Source organism: Triticum dicoccoides, chromosome 7B, assembly GCF_002162155.2.
Source record: "Triticum dicoccoides isolate Atlit2015 ecotype Zavitan chromosome 7B, WEW_v2.0, whole genome shotgun sequence".
In the NCBI taxonomy this organism is placed as follows: Eukaryota; Viridiplantae; Streptophyta; class Magnoliopsida; order Poales; family Poaceae; genus Triticum; species Triticum dicoccoides.
Window position 1 is genome coordinate 608677536 of NC_041393.1, and position 1016 is coordinate 608678551.

Consider the following 1016-nt stretch of genomic DNA (forward strand, 5'->3'; position numbering starts at 1 on the left):
GGCGGCAGTCGTTGGACTGGCCGGAGACGAGGAAGAAGACCTTCCCTGGTTGATTGCCTGCTATGGTGGTGCTAGGTGGGCTGGCTTGAGGTCGCCTGAGGGACTGGACGAAATTGGGGCCTCTTATATAGGCGACCGGAGTCGGTTCCAACGGCGGACGTGGATAAGAACGGCGAACCGCCATTCTGTAGCCAGGGGGGCGCGTGGCGATGGCTGGCGGGGTCTGTCAGGGTGAGTGGATGAGCTCGAGCTGCTCCGGGGGCGAGCTGGCGTGCTGGGGTGGCTCAGGTGGCGCCGTCCATGGCAGAGCCTGCTGCGTCCACCCGCTCGCTGCCACGGCCGACCTGACGGCAGCACTGTAGGGCGCCAGGGGGGCTTGGATGGTTCTGGTGAGTGGATGAGAACGGGCGTGGCTCTGCGGGCGAGCAACGGCCAGGGGCGCGGGGCGAGTGAACGCGGCGGCTCGGTTGCGCGTGCGCGTGCAAAACGTGCGCTCTGGGCACGCCCAGAGCACGCACGTGAGGTGTTCGGCCAAATGCTAGGGCATGTTAGAGAGCTCGAATGCTGTTGGTAGTAATCTGGCCTAGGTTAGTGGTAGACAGGAGTTTAGTGGACATGGTGGTTAGGCAAAGCAAGCAGGTCCAATGTGCAAACTAAAAGCTATGTCAAATCTGACCATGCACATAAAGTGTTTGACAAAATGCCAAGGGCACCTAGGCATTTCTTGGGGTGGCCAAACTCTCCAGATCATAGTCTCTTTAGATAAAAAAGAGTGTGGTAAGGTTAGTTTGGCAAAAACAGAAACTTGCTAGTGGAAGTTTTTGAGAAAACCATTTCTGGACAGAAAGTAAAAGGCATAGTTTCATGTACCAAAATTACTCCAATAGGTCCATTCTCCTGGACTTAAGGGTTTTGCAGGGTGGTTGATAAGCAGGAGAAGGATCATGGGCATTAGAGCAACAAAAGTTAGAGTTGCTGTAGAAAAAGCCAGACTGGACCAGAGAGCAAAAGAGGAT